General features: G+C 45.8%; 1 long non-coding RNA gene across 1 annotated transcript in view; it reads left to right on the top strand.

Moving 5' to 3' along the window:
• LOC125756340 (uncharacterized) overlaps positions 1-18,989 on the top strand; it is a 28,286-nt gene extending 9,297 nt beyond the window's left edge. Inside the window, exons 2-3 of the long non-coding RNA XR_007414388.1 lie at positions 15,583-15,606; positions 18,971-18,989. This is a non-coding gene — a long non-coding RNA (uncharacterized LOC125756340). The remainder of the gene's footprint in view (positions 1-15,582; positions 15,607-18,970) is intronic.
• The last annotated feature ends 726 nt before the right edge of the window (positions 18,990-19,715 follow it).

The raw sequence follows: 19,715 nt of genomic DNA, 5'->3' as shown, positions 1-19,715 counted from the left end.
TAACACCATCGCGGACATGCTGGCTATGTACGTCGACGTCGAACACAAGACATGGGACTCCATCCTTCTGTACATATTATTCGCTTACAGTATGGCAGTGCAAGGAACAACGCACATGACGCAGTTCAAGCTAGTATACGGAAGAAGTCTCCACGACGCTTGACGCCATGCTGCCAACCGTCAGTGACGAGGCCAACCTTAACGTTCCGCTCTACCTTCAGCGCGGAGAAGCCCGACAGCTCGTCTGCCTACGCATCAAGAATCAGCAGACGACCGACAGCCACCGATGCAATCTTCGGCGGCGCTTCGTGGAATACCAGCCCAGTGACCTGGTCTGGGTCGGGACACCGATGCGCCGACGCGGACTCGGCGAAAAACGTATTCGGCGATGCTTCGCCCATACAAGGCGCTTCAACGTCCCGGCGCTCTGGACTACGAGGTCATCCCGGATGGCATTACGAACTCACAGCGGCGCCGCACACGACCTGGTCAGGTCGTGCGCCTTCAACCGTTTTATACGCATTAGCGAACCTGAGGACTTTTTGCTTTCTTCGTTATTGGTTCTTTCTCTATGTATGTATGTATGTATGTATGTATGTATGTATGTATGTATGTGTGTGTGTGTGTGTGTGTGTGTGTGTGTGTGTGTGTGTGTGTGTGTGTGTGTGTGTGTGTGTGTGTGTGTGTGTGTGTGTGTGTGTGTGTGTGTGTGTGTGTGTGTGTGTGTGTGTATGCGCAGCTGACAGGAAGGGACAGGAGAGGACACAGAGCGCTGAACTTCCAACAGTTTATTTCTTTTGAATGCCTTCGCTTTTATACAGTTACTCACTGTTACACCAGCCATGCGCGGAACACAGTGATGTTACAACTCATCACGTGGACAAGCCTATATAGGTCTTTTCCATATCAGTGAGAGCGACAGAGGGGGTACTTACACAATCGTCCTTTAAGGTTGGTCACGGCCTTCGAGAAAAAAATTTTTACAGTTGCAGTCCAAAAGTTATATTAGGATTTTGGCTTGTAGGGCTGATGTAAATTTTAACTTAAACTGCTGAAAATGTAAAAAACAAGATTTATAAAAAACCAAAATGTGCCAAAATATACATGTTGCGCCAACAGTCATAACTAAAAAAAAATTCGGCAGATCCCCCGTACCGTGGGAGTCGATGTTATAAGCATGCGGCGGGTAGGTGACTGTGGCGTAACTTTTTTTACTGAGCGACACGTTACAGAATGACGCTAAAGATTTGTATATATTTTATACGCACACATATATATGTTCAAGAGCTGCATATGTGTTATATAAGCAGTTGTTTACGGTTGGGTAACGCTGCCAGTGACAACGTGCGTATTAACAACACCAGAAGCGGTAAGCTAATATGTAGTGCTTATACGAGTCCCGAGAACGCACGCGCGTTTCACGAACCCGTGTGCATGTGTGCAAGAGGTTCTTGACAGTTCTTGAACAAGGGCATCATCACCGTGATCAGTGAGCACCAGCAGCTGGTCATGACTTGTTATAGAATCCGGTCGTGACCGTGGTGAAGAGGGGTCCATATGTATTGAAGTATGTTGTATAGTAGAGCTGTTGGAATTCGTGGATGCCTCGGTCATTTCAGTCGACAAATTATCTGTCGACAGAGCCAGAGACATGTCCGAACCTGAAGCCACCTTCCACGTTGGTGAGGCATGGGCCGTCGAGGCTGGTAGGCCTGGATAGTGCTACGTAGACCAACATCAGTGGATGGTGTTTGTCATATTCGTAGACTACCTGGGCGTATGTGGCCTACGTAGCCTAGTCTACAAATGGCTGTCAATCAATCTGACATTATCCTCGGTCAGCATGAAGCCATCGCCCAGCGTCTTAAGGAATGAAGAGGACACTTCGTCGTTCTGGTGAACGCAGTGCACTTTACGATGCGGTGATGTGGATATCATATGTAACTTTCGTTAATGTATTCCTTCGGGGTCGAGCAATGCTTCAATATAGCTTGCTGAATCATAGGAATACAAACGTAATGTTTATTAGATTGCTATAAAAGTGGAGCCAACACTGGAACTACAGACGTCAATCTGATATGACGCCCGTATCGTAGGAGCACACATCGTAGGAGTATCATGTAGTGTTTATTGCTTTCTTGTAAAATTAGATAGCCAGCACCAAAACCACAATTGACGTTGCACCGAATTACGCCTGCGTAGGCTGTTTTTCCAAACCAATTTATAGACCTGGCGTGGCTCAGTGGTAGAATACCTGATTGCCGCGCAGAATGCTTGGGTTCGATTCCTGCTGGGATCCTAATTTTCATTATTTCCATTCGTTGTGTCAACGCTGCCGATGTTGATTTTACTTAACTCTCTAGCATTTAAGTTACCAATGTCTGTTCTCGCCGTTCCTGGGTAGACATAAACTGTCAATCACCTGTGGCGCATACCCGTACACCGTGGCCCGTGGTAAACGGGTATGTGCCACACGTGTCTAGTGGAAAGGGTTTGACGACGTACGCGACAGGATTTTAACGTTATTTATGTCATGACCTGGCAGTCATATTTGTCAAGTCCTCTTACCCTCCCAGGCAAATTTTGGTCTATACCAAGTTAAGGAGGCGATCATGAGAGCGCCCAGACGTAGGCGGCTAGATAGATAAATAGATAGATAGATAGATAGATAGATAGATAGATAGATAGATAGATAGATAGATAGATAGATAGATAGATAGATAGATAGATAGAAACGCTCAAAGTGCCAGAGGTTCGCTAAGAAATGCTTCGCATTTAAAATGGGTGGTGCGATTGAAACGCAACTTAGAAGGCACGTAGTGAGGCCACTATCCTTTGCACCTAATCACCATCAACCCATCTCTAACCTAAGGCGCGTTATCGTAAAAATGCTGAAAAAGTTTATATTTGACAGCTTTGTTCTTGCGCGAAATTGGCCATAGTACAAAAAGTTACTGCTCGTTTTCAATAATTCTGCTTGAATGTACAGCTCAACCTATAACAAAATAATACGCAAAATTATATGTGAAAATGTTTATCAGAAGGAAAGTTATCACTGTTTGCGTATGTGTAGGATGCAAGAAATGTTTTGACAAAAATGGCTTTAAAGATTTGAATTTATTGTCCAAGTAATAAACATTCAATATGTCTTAAGTTGTCTAGGTTGATAGCTGGGGACCTCTTCTAAAGCGTTGCATTCTCCTTTTGAGCGAGCTGAAGCACATATATTTTTTCTAGCTTGTTTTTGAGTCTCCAGCTGACTCTCATCTACGTGCGCCACAGTAGCTCCACGCTTGGTATATTGATTCCATAACTTGCGTTGATGCTTCTTTTTCGTCCTATACTTTGCCACATTTCATGGAGCACTAACTTATTCCATGAAAGGGCAGAACTAAGTCCAAGAGCTCGAAGTGGTGTACGAAAAAGCACTGACAGCCGAGCGAAAACGCGCGCAACTTAAACAACAGAGTGCCGAAGCCGTGTAGTGGAAATTTCCAAATAAATCGTAAACATCATGCCCCACAAGCTTTGGAATGTACTTAGACAACTTAGCATTACGTAATATTTATAAGGAAAAAAATTTATGACGACATGGCAGGTTCTGGAATCGGAAACCTTCAGTTTGGGTCCGAACGCGTCTAAGAGGGGTTGAAAAAATATTCATAACTTTCGAACGGCTCAAGATTACACAATTTTTTGCTAAATATTCTTGAATAGACAAGGACCTTGAAAATGTCAAATTCAAAAAGATCATTTTTTAACAGCTTTGTTTTTGAAGGGGGTGACCTACCTTAAAGAGAAAATCTTACCTGCCTCGATGATTTCGCGTGCGATGCGATCTCTCCATTTGGCGACAATGCTACAATCTTAGTATCCTGGTCTACACCGACACGTGCTACATTGAGCGGACAGCCACCCTTGCTTTGACCGATCTACATTGTATAGATGCTCTTTCAATCTTTCATTTAAACAACGACCCGTCTGACCAACATATTTTCCACACAACGGCAGCTGATAAAGCTACGTTACAAAGACAATCTCTTTCATGTGGAAAATATTACGTTGGTCAGACGGGTCGTTGTTCAAATGAGATTGAAAAAGTATCTGTACAATGTTGATCGGTCAAAGCAAGGGTGGCTGTCCGCTCACTGTATCACGTGTGGGTGTAGACCAAGATACTCATTGTAGCATTGTCGCCAAATGCAGAGATCGCATCGCACGCGAAATCGAGGCAGGTAAGATTTTCTCTTTAAAGGATGATTGTGTAAGTACCCCCTCTGTCGCTCTCACTGATAAACAAGACCTATTTAGGTTTGTCCACGTGATGAATTGTAACATCATTGTGTTCCGCGCATGGCTGGTGTAGCAGTGTGTAACTGTATAAAAGCGAATGCATTCAAAAGAAATAAACTGTTGGAATTTCAGTGCTCTGTGTCCTCTCTTCTGTCCCCTCCTGTCGGCTGCGCTGATTTGCACTCATATCATGTTGTACCAACACGACCAATCCTACAGTCTTCAGTTTGAAGCATCGGGACGATGTTATTCAGAGGGGGGCAATGCCACGCGCGCTCCTTTTTGTATTTCTATGTAATCGGTCCGTCACACGCATGAGCACTGTCTTTCGCAAACAGCGCCCGAATGTCTGGGAACCTTCTAGATTGTTTTAGAATCTTCTGATAGATTTGAGCGCACAAACGCGAACAGTTGAGCTCATCTGGAACTAGCGCGGCCACCAGCGATAAGACTCTAATGTTCGATGCAGCAGGTGTAATGCCGACGCGCCTAACCGCAGATCAGATTATCGACGACCGGCGCTCTGTTCGCCCAAATAGTTTAGTCTTCATCGTGCGGATTGCTGTCTTCGTGAAAATCAAGACCACGTGACAATATTCCCCATCTTAACAGTCGTCGATATTGACTACCATATCGTAAGCGCGATGCCGGTGGCTATCGGCGTTGACAACCACGTTCGGAGATAATTTGAAGGGTCGTCGATGTTGATGACCCTGCTTTCTGTGGTCGTTGGCGTCGATGGCCACGTTGAATATTCCGCATGTGAATGGTCGTCGATATTGACTATCCTATGACGGGCGCTATTTCAGAGGAAGATCATCTTAGTGTCGCCGACGTTGATGACCCTGCTTTCGGCGGCAATTGCTGTCGATGGCCACGTTGAAGATTGACCGTTTGAACGGTCGCCGATACCGACTACCGTATAATGAATGCGATTGCAGTAATCATCGGCGTCGAGAATCACGTTTGTAGATAAATATAACGGCCGTCGACATTTTACCCTGCTTTCTGTGGTGGTTAAAAGGACTGACAACAGATTTTTCTCGACCCAGTTTTTTACGGCGCAACAGAAGGCTCACCCTTCGCAATGTTTGTAGATGCAGCGGTTTATCGCAAAAGTACGTAGCGGTTTTATAGCAGTATTTTTCTAACTGAAAAGCCTATAAAGCGGACGAAAGCATCCTCCAGCAACGCTGGGAAGCGATAGCGATGCCCATAGCCCTCCTCGAATCACGGTGAAGGTTCTGCTTTCACAGGAGTAAGTGAAACTGTGGTTAACCGCCTCCATATTAAAATTTTTAACCGTTTTTTATTATAAAAAGCAAGTAAAGTTTTCCGAATGCTCAACGTCACGTGAGGTCCCTTTACCGCCTCGTGAGTCGGTCTTCGTACTTCAGGTGCCCCCAGACCCTCGGCCAAGAGCGTTCATGCTCATGAGCATTTGATCATACGTCTAGCGAAGACGGCGCCACTGTTCTTCTGAGTAAGAACGAAGGCATATCTGCACGTTTTGAGTTAAAAAATATTATAATAAAAAGTGCGCTGAATTTCCACGACAATATAGAGACAAATATTCGCGTACACCTGTAAGAAGTCACGTTGCCGCTAGAGGTGCCAAAAGTGATCTCGAGTCAAAAAATCAAAATATAAATCCGTATTTTACGAGAAAAACAGGGTTCGTCTTAGACAATAGAATAGACAATCTTTCCATTAATGGGGTTATCTCAATTCGTGTTCTGATGTTGTCTGTCTCTAATGTCGAAGACAACGATTAAGATTCACCATATGAACGGTCGTCGATGCTGAGTACCGATAATGGAAACCATTTCAGTGGTCAAGAGCCGACAAACACGTTCTATGATTAGGGGTCGTCGACGTTGAAGACCTTGCTTTCTGTGGTCGTTGACGTCGATGGCCCTGACAGTCCCCATTTAAACGGTCGTCGACATTGACTACCGTTTAGTGGGCGTTATTACAGTGATCGTCGGTGTCAACCACGTTTGAAGATAATTTTATGCGACCTCGATATTGATTACGTCATGTCGGTTGCCTGTTGCCAATTGTCATGTCAATTGTCTGTTGCCGCGCTCACAATCGTGCGGGCGTCGATAATGACTGCCGCATAATATGCAAGGTATGAGCAGCCTTAGGTGTGGACAACTGCGTTTTTAGTCGATTTAGACCGTCGTTGATATTAACATGCTGTAAACGCGTATTTGAACTGCGCACATTGGCATCCGTAGAACGTGATTTCATTGTTCATGCGCGAAGACAAAAAACTTCAAAGAAAAAAAATTCGGCAGATCCCACGCACTGTGGGAATCGATGTAATGCGAAGCAGCCAGCAAAGAGCTGCATACATCGCCTTGTTTGTCTTTGAGCCAAATGAAATCATTCATGCCATGGCATCTAGTCCACCATATATCGCATGTTTGCCATGCACGCATGCATGCACAATCTAGTGTACACCATGCCAATGAAACGCATATTCTGGTATATAAATGCATCACCTGTCGTTTATGTTCTACCAATTTTGGCCATATTGCCATACCAGTTTTGGTATATATCACGTTAACAAAACAGCCGGAAGCGCACCATGACAGTGGCATGTAAATCATTCCGTACATGACATGCATAACATGATTCGCATGTCAAGACCCCATTTATGTTTGTCATACAGTCACATCGCGCAATACCAATTTTGGTGTATATCAAAGGAGCGAAATGGCCGCGAGTGCACCATGAGTAGAGCATGTAAATCATGCCATACATGACATGAATATTATGGTTTTTCATGTTACCACCTGTTACTAATGTTCATCATACAGTCTCATCGCGCAATACCAGTTTTGGTGTATATCAAGCTATCGAAACGACCGCGAATGCACCATGAGCGTGGCATGTAAGTCATGACATACATGGCATGTATGTCATAGTTTTCATGTTACCACTTGTTATTCATGTTCTTCATACAGTCACATCGCGCAATACCAATTTTAGTGCATATCAATCTAGCGAAACGGCCACGAGTGCGCCATGAGCATGGCATGTAAATCATCTCGTACATTTCATGCATGTCATGATTATCATGTTACCACCTTTCATTTACGTTCGTCATACAGTGGCGTCGCGCAATGCCAATTTTGGTGTATACCAAGCTAGCGAAACGGCCGGGAATGCACAATGAGCGCGGCATGTAAATCATGACATACATAACCTGCATGTCATGATTTCCATGTTACCACCTCTCATTTACGTTCGTCATGCAGTCGCGTCGCGCAATACCAATTTTGGTGTATGTCAAGCGAGCGAAACGGCACGAGTGCGTCATGAGCATGACATGTAAATCATGTCGTGCATGTCATGCATGTCATGATTTTCATGTTACCACGTCTCATTTACTTTCGTCATACAGTCGCTTCGCGCAATACCAATTTTGGTGTACATCGAGCTAGCGAAGCAGCCGCGAATGCATCATGAGCGTGGCAATTAAATCATGACATACATGACATGCATGTCATGGTTTTCATCTTACCAACTGTCATTCATGTTATTCATACAGTCACATCGCGCAATACCAATTTTGGTGTATATCAATCTACTGAAACTGCCGCTAGGGCATCATGAGCGTGGCATTTAAATCAGGTCGTACATGACTTGCATGTCATGATTTTCATGCTACCACGTCTCACGTTCGTCATACTGTCGTGTCGCGTAACACCAATTTTGGTGTATATCACGCAAGCGAAACGGACGCGAATGCACCATGAGCGTGGCGTGTAAATCATGACATACATGTCATGGTTGTCATGGTTTTCATGCTACCACCTGTTATTCATGTTCTTCATAAAGTCACATCGCACAGTACCAATTTTGGTGTATATCAATCTAGCGAAACGGCCGCGAGTGCGCCATGAGCGTGGCATGTAAATCATGTCATACATGACATGCATATCATGATTTTCATGTTATCACGTGTCAGTTATGTTCGTCATACAGAAATGTTTCGTCATACCAGTTTTCGTATGTATCCCTTCATTTAAACGGCCGCGAGCGCCCCGAGACCATGTCATGTAAATCATGCTGCACATGACATGCGCGTCATGATTTGCATGTTAGGACCTGTCATTATGTTCGTCATGAACTCTTGTCACGCCGTACCAATTTTGGTATAGTATATGAAATTAACGGAACGGCCGCAAGAGCCCAAAGGCCGTGGAATGTAAATCATGCTGTTCATGACATGCGTGTCATGATTTTCATGATATGACCTGTCATTTATGTTCGTGATAAGGCCATGTTATGACACACCAATTTTGGTACACATCCGATTAACGGAACCGCCAGGGAGCCCAAAGGCCGTGGAATGTAAATCATGCTGTTCATGACATGCGTGTCATGATTTTCATGATATGACCTGTCATTTATGTTCGTAATAAGGCCATGTTATGACACACCAATTTTGGTACACATCCGATTAACGGAACCGCCAGGGAGCCCAAAGGCCGTGGAATGTAAATCATGCTGTTCATGACATGCGTGTCATGATTTTCATGATATGACCTGTCATTTATGTTCGTAATAAGGCCATGTTATGACACACCAATTTTGGTACACATCCGATTAACGGAACCGCCAGGGAGCCCAAAGGCCGTGGAATGTAAATCATGCTGTTCATGACATGCGTGTCATGATTTTCATGATATGACCTGTCATTTATGTTCGTAATAAGGCCATGTTATGACACACCAATTTTGGTATACATCCGATTAACGAAACGGCCAGGAGAGCACAAAGTCGTAGGCGGCTAGATAGATAGATAGATAGATAGATAGATAAATAGATAGATAGATAGATAGATAGATAGATAGATAGATAGATAGATAGATAGATAGATAGATAGATAGATAGATAGATAGATAGATAGATAGATAGATAGATAGATAGATAGATAGATAGATAGATAGATAGATAGATAGATAGATAGATAGATAGATAGATAGATAGATAGATACGCTCAAAGTCGCAGAAGTTCGCTAAGAAATGCTTCGCATTTAAAATAACGGTCGTCAACATTAATCATGGAGACTTCAGTGGTCATTAGTTTAGGTTACCACGTTAAAAATTCCGCATTGGAACAATCATCGATGTTGCCACGTGCGCTTATTTCAGTATTTTCATTCGATTGGGCTTGACACGCAACTGTTATTCGTGTTACCACTGCACGGTCCAGGCCTCTCAGGAGTCATTGTAAACCTTCATTGCGAAAGCTTTTTTTCGGGCTGGTCCAATAATTTAGTCTTTGACAAGTTACCGATTCCATTGCCTGGTCCTTCACCGTCAAAACGTAACATCTCCTGGAGGTGCTCGTTCGTTAATATTCATGTATCACGCCGCGAATCGAGCCCATGCCGGGCAAAAGACCCTAAGGTGTTTACCGGAGCATCGAGCTGTAGCCGCTGGCTACGATCTGTTCCTTCCTGTTCCCGTCTGTTCGTTCCTGTTCCAGCATACTTCCTGTTCCTGTATCCTCTAAGTTTTCTTCTCCCGGCTTTCCCGTTTTCTTTTGGTGCTCCCGGCATTCCCTTTAACCCGTTCCCAAGAGTTCGGGCGTCTCCCCGACCGCTCAAGAATCGTGACTGAGAAAACTGTTACGATGACGGTGGCCCCGGCAGCGATCGTGATGTACAACCCAAGGAAGCTGCCGACTTTACGTGGATCGCGATGGAAAAACATAAGTTGGTCAGCCACTTCAGCTACTGGAACTACGACGACAAGCTTTGTCACGTCTATTTTTCTTCTGAAGATGGCGTCAGGACCTGGTTCGAAAACGGAACCGGCACTTAACAACCGAGTGTCGTGCGCAAGGGTTTCGAGCTCTGCTGGTGACCCGTGTGCGGCTTCAGAACGAGAACATCGGGATGTACAGCGAAGAAATTACGTATCTTGTTCCGCCAGGCTGACCCATTCTCTCCGACGAGTTCGCTTCCTAAACGAAAATGTCAAGCAAGAGCTATTTTCCCGACTAATTCGTGACTCTCCCGAATACACCCGAAGGCAGTCCCGCAATTTGTATGAGAGGCTTCCATGATTGAAAAGGCGCTAGAAATGCGGGCATGACGATGTGACCGCCGCATGTCCATGACGGACGAGAATTTTCAAGTACTGGGAAGAGCTTACCTGCACGAGAACATCAGAGCTATCATGCGTGCGGGGGAAGATGACAAAATTACTTTAATTGCGGCTTTAAGTGGATTGAGTGCTGACGTCGTCCGCCAAGAAGTAACGCGATCCCCGAGAATTCCTTCTCCGCTCCCAAGTCTAGACGCTTCACCACCGCAATGCCGTCGCCACGAACCGCCGCTGCCACCGACGCCATACCGCCCGCCTGTCAATCAGCGCTATTCCCCGAAAAACTCACATATGGTGTACCCCGGACCACCACCCGCTCTCACTGCGGAGAAGCCGACCACGCCTACCGCCGCTGCCAATACCGCCAGATGGGGCTACGTGGTTTTGCCGTCAACGTTCCTCGTTCACAGCGCGGTGAACGGCGACGTGACATTGCCGACTTCCCGCAGCGCCTTAGTGACGACCTCAACGGCCGTCCGTCTCACTATCACTAGGACGCAGATTTCCCATCGTCGGCCATACAGTGACCCAACTTGGGGCCGGTCGCCTAAACCGTATCTGGTAAACTAAACGCAGCGGAAATAGCGCAGGCCCTTCGTCAACGACGACGTCACAAGGTACATCCGGACCAAGTGTCCAGACGAGGCCAAGCAATGACCGTCGCGCTGTGTGACGGACCCAAGAAATTTGCGAGCCACCAGTGCGCATGCGCAGAACCCAAGCCACACTTAAGCCCTTGCGTTCCCGTTAAGACCCAAAGTATTTGCAGTGGCTTAGCTCGGCTATGCCAGGATATACGTAGCGTTAGCAAAGGTTCAGCTGATTATTCTTAGCTTTCCAGATTGTCTAGGATTATTGGCCTTCTTCTGTTCATTCTTCGTACGCTGAAGCGCTAATTGCCAGGCAACTACTTCGGGATCCGATGAGATAAACTTCTCGGCTCTTCTGCGCCGTCGAGCAGCATTTGCGCTCTCCTTCTCCATGGCGTTACCCACCTGCAAACGCCAATCAGAGGCGCTATCAAGCGGCCCCAGCGCAGTGTCAGACGTGTTGCCACTAGCGAGCCAGCGTTTCGAAACAGTCAAAATGTGCTATGCACTATAGAAGCAAACGTCACTTTCGGTATATCTGCTCACTGTTAATGGTTCCTCAGTAATTTCAATGCGGGATATTGCATCTGGAGCACTAAAAAAAATCTGATTCATTAATTTGCTACGGGAATAGCAACGCAGGCTCAAGCATAATGCGATATACGTAATTACCGCAGCATGAGTGCGATTTAAATGACAAAAAAATGGCCGCGTATCTGCGTTCTACGCTGCAAATGCCGTGTAAAGACGATAGAGGAGGCGCTGCGTGAGATATGGACGCCATGTGGCAATACGTCGGGAAACATGAGCTTGTGCAGAGGGTTTCCTTCCTCCGTGGCAGAGGGCGTTCGTCGGCGCGCGTATGGCATTTTCAGCGCACCTTAAGAAACCAGTTGGAACTTTGGCCGGGTCGCTGAATCGGGTGACAAACAGAAAGACACAGACCAAAATTTCTGCTTTTGAATTCCCCAAGAAAGACTATCGTCTTTAAAATACACGCAATATTGTCACGTGGCCGTGACGGTGAAGGCTCCAGCAAGACTCGAAAATACGGAACTCTTTCTTTGGGCGAATTTGTGCCCTGAAAATGAAGGTCAAAGTACAAGCAATTCAAGCTGCATGCTGACAGCGGCGAGAACAGCGTCGACCGTCGAGTAATCTAGTCATCAATTGAACGCGTCGTATTGTATGCATCAGTCATCGAACCTTCCAGCGTTACCGCTGTTGCTCGCGTAAGTTCTCGAATAAGCCTGACTGATCGCGTCCTGCGCATAATCTTAACAAAAATGATCTAAAACAATGCGACGTTTCCCAAACATCGCGGCGCGGATTGCGCCCAGCAGTGATAAGGTTTTCTTGCGTGAAACCCAAATCAACCGAAGGTCGCGGGATCGAATCCCGGCCGCGGCGGCTGCATTTTCGATGGAGGTGAAAATGTTTGAGGCCCGTGTACTTAAATTTAGGTGCGCATTAAATAACCCCAGGTGGCCGAAATTTCCGGAGCCCTGCACTACGGCGTCCCTCATAATGATATCGTTGTTTTGGGTTGTTCAACCCCAGATATTATTATTATAATTAGAAGACGAAGGAACAATTAAAGGGGCCCTGCAACACCTTTCTTAGTTATATTGGAATAGTCTCATTATTGACGTATGACTCTTCACGAGTCATATGCCGCAAAAAGTTTTCGAATCCGTCAAGTCTAAGTGGTGTTACCAAATTATAGAGATCACGTTCCGCAGCTTTCTCCCTCAACTCAACGCCGCGAGCGCGCGGAAAGCTAGGCAGCGAGTCGAGGGAGGCAGCGCAGAGGAGCGAGGCTCCGCCCAAGAGCGCCGGCGGAGTTTTTTTTTCTTCATTTTTTTCTCTCTGACGTCTGGGCGCAACCACGTGGTCTGTGCCGCCACTTCCGGTCGGCTTGCGTCGTTCTCGCCGAGCGGAGCCGATATCGCGCGTGCTTGAAAACCGCGTCGGTTTGGTAATGTTGGGTGTGCACCTCGAACGCCGTAGTGTTTTCATCGCTCTGCCAACCATGGAAGCAAACTTGCGCGTTCGTTTGGAACGAATGACAGCTGAGATCGGTTTCGGCCCATACATTGAGACAGGCTGCGCCCGTGCCTCGGTCGGTCGTGAGAACGTGCCGACGATGCAGTTCTCAGCTGACGAGGCAACACTCGAACGGCTGCCACTCTCAACGGCAACCGGCGATGGTCAAAAGCACAGAAATATTCACGTTTTCGGCACTGCGCATGGCGAAGAAAACGGAACCACGCAACTACGAGCAGACGAGCTGTCGGTGAGACCGGAAGTGCTAATATTAATGTTTGTTCGGTGTTTTTAACGCGATAACAGAATATAAACATACATATTATCTACTTATTGAACTCAAAATTAACAACGAAAGTAATAATGAGGGTGTTATCGTGATTATAACATCAGCCAATGGTGGAACTGCCGACAATCGCGTCATATTTTGCGGACTAATACATCATTTGTCGAGAGAAGAGGGAGCGATTTTCAGCTGACTTTGAGAATTTATTGTAAATTCCAGGCCGTGCGCATCGCTGTAATATTTGGCTCGCGTGTTCTCGGGAGCATCGACTACCGATCGGCAGCGCTTTTTGAGCATGTTCGAAAAGTTTTGCAGGACCCCTTTAAGTACAAGCGCACTGCTTAAACAAGTGCAAGCAGTGCACTTGTATTTGTTCCCTCGTCTTCGTCTTGGTCCCATGTTGCGCCACCTTCCTGTATTATAATATACTATGCACCAGCTAGCCCAGCAACAATTTTTACAGAAATTGCTCGTGTATAGTAGCAAATTGGGCTAGTTGTAATACTCCAGCGCAAACACGTTGTGTACATCGTCTTCTTTGCGCTGGCCGTCATAAGTAATCTCCTTAAATATAGCTCATAGTTGAGGGTGTCAACGCGATGAATTTGCATGTCGAAGCATAGGCTTAACCAACCTTTCGGAAGTGTGTTCCAGTTTTTTTTTTTTTTTAAGTTAGCGATATCACTAACGCGGGCTACCTTACTCTTTTTGGTAAGTGCCGACGTGCCACATCATCGGATGGCTTAACAACGAAAGTAATAATGAGGGTGTTATCGTGATTATAACATCAGCCAATGGTGGAACTGCCGACAATCGCGTCATATTTTGCGGACTAATACATCATTTGTCGAGAGAAGAGGGAGCGATTTTCAGCTGACTTTGAGAATTTATTGTAAATTCCAGGCCGTGCGCATCGCTGTAATATTTGGCTCGCGTGTTCTCGGGAGCATCGACTACCGATCGGCAGCGCTTTTTGAGCATGTTCGAAAAGTTTTGCAGGGCCCCTTTAAGTACAAGCGCACTGCTTAAACAAGTACAAGCAGTGCACTTGTATTTGTTCCCTCGTCTTCGTCTTGGTCCCATGTTGCGCCACCTTCCTGTATTATAATATACTATGCACCAGCTAGCCCAGCAACAATTTTTACAGAAATTGCTCGTGTATAGTAGCAAATTGGGCTAGTTGTAATACTCCAGCGCAAACACGTTGTGTACATCGTCTTCTTTGCGCTGGCCGTCATAAGTAATCTCCTTAAATATAGCTCATAGTTGAGGGTGTCAACGCGATGAATTTGCATGTCGAAGCATAGGCTTAACCAACCTTTCGGAAGTGTGTTCCAGTTTTTTTTTTTTTTAAGTTAGCGATATCACTAACGCGGGCTACCTTACTCTTTTTGGTAAGTGCCGACGTGCCACATCATCGGATGGCTTGATTGAAAGAACTTATTGCCTCACAAATCTGCTGCCGCAAAAAGTTAAATTTCTTCGAGTACCAGGATTTGTCGCACAGGCGGGGGGGGGGGGGGGGGGAGGTGGCAGGGGGCAAGAAATTCGTCCATTCTTCAGCGCGCGTCATGACCTTGAGCACTTTTCTTTTTTTTTTTCTTCGAACGCGCGGTTTACTTACAGTGTAATCGCGAGAGCGTGCACGGGCACGTGGTGGCATCCCGCGGCGGCCACCGTAACTATGCAGCCCACGATGGTCAAATCAGCCAACGTCCGTGCGCTTTAGGTATAGGGCGCAGTAGTTTAGGAATATGGCGTCATTTGCATAGAGGAGCGATTTCTAGCTGACTTTGAAAATTAGTTTTATATTTCAGGCCGCGTTCTGAGCTGTAACTTTCGGCTCACGTGTTCCCAAAAGCCTCGACTACCGATCGGGGGTGTTTTCTGACCATGCTCAAAAAATGTTGCAGGGTCCCTTTAGAGATACACGTTAGTGCCTCCCACGACACTCCTAAGAGTGCTAAATTACGTGGCTGCAGGCTATTACATGTCTTTAACAGACCTCGAGCTAGTTGGTTCTTCCTCACAAGGCAAATACAGCACACAAACTCGCACGGGGGAAACACGAGACAGGGGAAATACGAGAAAGGGGGAACGCAAGCTACAAGACCAGCGCCTGTCTCTCGTGGCACCTGTGTCGGCATTCGTTAAGTGTGCGCTGTATTTGCCTTGTGATTATTTTTAACTATATGATAAAATATATTGAGTTTCCGATTCTTTCCTTTCTTACAGGTGAAGCGTCGTCTGCAGCCCCGGGTAAGCATTTTTTTACCATGTCCGTGCATTATTGCTTTAACCTACGCCATATAGACTTGTGCTTAAAACAAAAACCGGTTTTTGAAGATATCGCCACCGATAACATTATTTCTAATGAAGCACCCTTTCAACCTGTATAACGTAATCGGTAAGAAATTTAAAGAATCGCAGTCGCGTAAGCCGCCAGTGGGCTGTATGATGAAAGTTACGAAATTTTGTCCAAACCTTCGTGGCATACAGAACGTCATTACACCACAATCGCATCAACCTTAAATGTACCCGTTTCTGAATAATTTCATGTAGCGAGAAATTTTATTCGAGTTTGTCTGTCGAGTACTCAAAGTGCTGAGGGATAAAACAAATTAACAAAAGCAGATCTATTTTCTTGAGGCTCTGCATGGCAAAGTGTGGCGTACTGCGCAGGTGCGTTCTTCCTTACCGGCCAGTGTGTTCGTTTGCTCAATTCAATTAACCGCGCGCATCGCAACGATGGAGAGGGCGCAAGGTGCCATTCCTATTCCGTAACACGGAATACGGGATGCTTTTCCGTTTGCTGTCTCGTCACGCTTGGCGCCACTGGCGCTACCCATGTAGAGCGCCCTGACGCATTTCGAAATGGCCACTCAGGGAGGACAGACACGGAATAACATTCTTTTCGGTACGTTATAGGCCTGCTGCAGTCGCTGTAGAGGCTCTGAGCTATATCGTGACGAACACGCTTCGTTTAACGCGATACCGTTAAAGAGCTCGTTTAGCAGAAATTCTGGCGTCATTGGCGGCATCGTTAGTTGTGAACGAAACCTCGCGAAAAAAAAGACCTTTCCTAATTGCAAAGCTTAGTTTCCTGCGATGCACTTAGCCCAACTAATGGCGGCTAGTCACTTCTGCAAAGGGCGTGTTCAAACGCAATTTACTCGCGCTGTGGCGCGGGAAATATAACCAAAGCTCTCTTAATATAAATGCGCATGTAAAGCCCAAGCACGTCCAACTAGAAACCTCCGCTTCACTTAAAGAAGCACAACAGGCGCCGCCATTGGTTGCTCCAAGCCGGAACCCAGGCATTCTGCATGACAACACAGGTCTCCTACCATAGAGACGTGCCGGCCCTTGAAAGCTTTAGGGGGAAAACCCTATGCAGGTGTCACGTTGTGCGAGGAGCCGCGTTAACAAACGCGGCTCCTCGGTCTACGTGACACCTGCATGCGACACCTGCATGCGTGTCACGTGGTGCGTGGCAGGAGCGTAAAATCTCGCAAGGCGTCACACCATCTGAACTGCACAACGATTGGGTGGTTTAAAAGCCGATCCATTAAAGAGTGGCTCAGGCATAATCAATCTCCGTCAGCAACACCTTCAATAAAATTTGTGTAGATCAGTAAACGCTCGTAATGCGTTAGGCACACGAAGTGGACAAGTTGTCCGCGGAGAACGGAAACCTGGCTAGCCAATGAGAATGCGATGCAAACGGGGCCCAATTACGCTAAAGAGTTCTACTCTTGGAAGGCGAAGCAAGTTTCATCACTGGCAGGCAGCGAAGGACGCGCATGCGCTGTATGAACACTGCAACTTAGCCATGCAGCTGTCGAAGGACCCTAAAAATGAAAAAAAAAAACGATTTTTCTCGTATTAGTAAATGACCGTTTCGCGATACCAAAAAACACCACGCTTGCTGGGAGACGTTTAATAAGCGAGGAAACGCCCAAAAACAAAATGCGGATGGTGACGCCACCTACGTTTCGGCAGCAGTCGGCGTGACGTCATAGATTTTGATGCCGTTTACTAGGACCTACGTAGCTCCTGATTGGTAAAAATCTGCTGGTACGTGGTCATCTCAGCGAGCCGGGGACTTTTAACATGCCAGTTTCAGGATATTTCGTTGAGCCAATGTGGCCAAAATACGGAAAAACCCTTTGAAATCCGTGACGTCACCGTCTTGATATTTTGGTGGGAAATGTGAAAGTGAAACTGTTGACATTGATTTATTCAATTATTAGTGAACTTACGGTGGTTAAATTAACTACACTATAGTTTTCAGTCTGGTATTTATCGATATAACAATTCAATGTCCCTTTAAGGACGCGGTCCGTTCCCTGTGGTCGCTAGAATGTTTGCACTCAGCTGTATGTTGGAATACATACGAATTCGTTTTACCTATTCCTGGGTTTTGCCCTCTCACTCTTTAGGTCCTTGTGGATATTTATGCCTAAACACTTGGCTTCTTATTAACCCGTTGTGCGACAGCGGCACACACACGTGCCACTTTTCCGTCTTCAGGAAAAATTGTCTCCCACATCACTCGCTGCAAGTAGCGCAACGATAAGTCACTCATACCTAACCTTAGTCTTCGAAATCTCGAGTAAAATTTTTTTACCAGTCTTTCGAAGGGCGGAACTAGTGTTACAATGGCGTTGAAGTTTGATCCATTTTAGCTTCCAGCCATCGCGTGTTTTTGTAAATTTGCGCAGTAACTTGACCGATAAATGCATCGAAACGCAGTCCCCTGCGAAATTGCCACGCCCATCCTTCAGCTTAATTGCGGATATTAATGCGTGGACATTTTTTAATATAAAAGTAGGAACAGCTGTACTCGACAATTATAACAGCCAAAGCAAGGACAGGCAAATGGACAAAACAAAATGGTTGGTGCATGCGGTGAAGTAAGCTTTCAAGGAACAGACCGCCGCGCTATGAAGGCTCACAAGAGGCGCAGGTGCAGATGGTGTTCTATTGCTGCAAATGAGGTCCGTACAACTATCCTCAGCACAACTTGAGAGAAGTGATACTCTGTGCCATTTGGGCTTCGGCCATTTCATCCCCTATACCCATTGATGCAATCTCGAGATGGTGCCTTCATGAGACAGTGGAACAGTGTTTTCCCACTTTTTTGAAAACACTCTGATGAGTCAGTGGGACATAAATGTCCCACATTTTGCAGTAAACTACTGGCTTGATGAAATTTGCTTTATACTATTTTTGTAGCTTATGTGAATATACCGCAGCTGGTTTCTATATGATCGTGTCAAAAATATAGGCAAACCTACAGAGGGTTAAATACGCACCTCCCACCGCAGTAGGATTAGGTTTCACGTCAGACTTTCACGTTTCCAGTTTGGCCCACTTGCTTACAGGCTACCCAACAAGTTTTTTCGGTAGCCACAATTGTGATAACGTCGCAGTGCTCGCCGTATCGGAATGTCCTGCCGACTCGCTTACGTCTCGCCTGCAGGACCGTCATGTTCTGCTGCTAAAAAACAATTCACTGGGCTAACGTTTTGCCATTAGCTTGTTTTTGTTTGTTGTTACTGGTTTTGAATGCTGAAAGTTAACTGTTGCCGTTCTATTGTTTCGTTTTCTGCCTCTACAGAGTCGTCATCTGCGGCGCCGTCAAGCTGTAAGTCGGGACTCCTTAATCTTTGTAGTTACCCAGGCACACAATATTAATGTAACAATTAAGGGGGGGGGATTCGAGTCATTGCTTTGAGCAGTGTGCATACAGGAGCATTGAGTTTAGGACAGTTAAAAGGGTGAGAGTAGATTAGTGATAATTATTGACAGTAAGTTCATGATACCATGCCGCACCGGATGCCTTTCACATTCGAGTCGTTTTAGGGATTGTTTGAGCCAGTGTGACTGACCGGAGCATTGAGTTAAGGACAGTTAAGGTGAGAGTAGGTTAATGATAATTAGTGAGAGTTGATCAGTGCTACCGTACCGTACCGGATGCCTTTCACATTCGAGCCGTTTTAGGGATTGTCTGAGCCAGTGTGACTAACCGGGGGATTGAGTTAAGGACAGTTGAGGTGAGAGTAGCATAATGATAATTAGTAACAGTTAATTATTGACATCATACCGCACCGGATGCATTTCACAATCGAGTCGTTTTAGGGATTGTTTGAGCCAGTGTGACTAACAAGTGTATTGAGCTAAGGACGGTTAAGGTAATAGTAGGTTAGTGATAATTAGTGAGAGTTAATTAGTGATACCATGCCGCACTAGATAAACTTTCTTAAGCTGCGCGAGAAGACGAAGACACAAGTAACAAAACATTCTGAATACACGAGCGCGGTATGGTATCATTAACTGTTACTAATTATCATTAATCTACTCTC

Source organism: Rhipicephalus sanguineus, chromosome 11 (assembly GCF_013339695.2).
Source record: "Rhipicephalus sanguineus isolate Rsan-2018 chromosome 11, BIME_Rsan_1.4, whole genome shotgun sequence".
NCBI classification, from domain to species: Eukaryota; Metazoa; Arthropoda; class Arachnida; order Ixodida; family Ixodidae; genus Rhipicephalus; species Rhipicephalus sanguineus.
The sequence above is the reverse complement of the archived record's forward strand: the minus strand, read 5'-3'. Positions and strand labels throughout refer to the sequence as shown.